This window comes from Alosa sapidissima, chromosome 2 (genome assembly GCF_018492685.1).
Source record: "Alosa sapidissima isolate fAloSap1 chromosome 2, fAloSap1.pri, whole genome shotgun sequence".
In the NCBI taxonomy this organism is placed as follows: Eukaryota; Metazoa; Chordata; class Actinopteri; order Clupeiformes; family Clupeidae; genus Alosa; species Alosa sapidissima.
This window is the reverse complement of record NC_055958.1, coordinates 41406695-41407108: the sequence shown is the minus strand read 5'-3', so window position 1 is coordinate 41407108 and position 414 is coordinate 41406695.

Genomic DNA, 414 nt, shown 5'->3' with positions numbered 1-414 from the left:
TTGGCTAAAGTCATTTGAGTTTCACTAGTCACATGTTTTAACAAGCAACACTTGTTATTGAACTAATAACAGACGTGTGTCGAAAATTGACTTTATTTTCCATACGGAGAAATAACAAATAATATGCAGAGTCTAACCAAGGTCAATCTTGCCAAAAAACCTGAAAACACATGAGGCAAAAGTGCAAAACATCACAAAACTAACTAAACTAACACGCGCATATTTTTGTATTGCAATCATTGTAGCCTACAGTTGTAACAACGTCTTATAAACAAGTATTGCCAGGAGCAACACCTTGCAAAAAATGATAACAATAGGCCTAGGCCTTTATATGGCTCTGCTCCTGCCTAGATTCGAACTCAGAACTGCCTGAAAGTTGCAGACCTGTTCTGGAAATACGTGCATTAACCCACT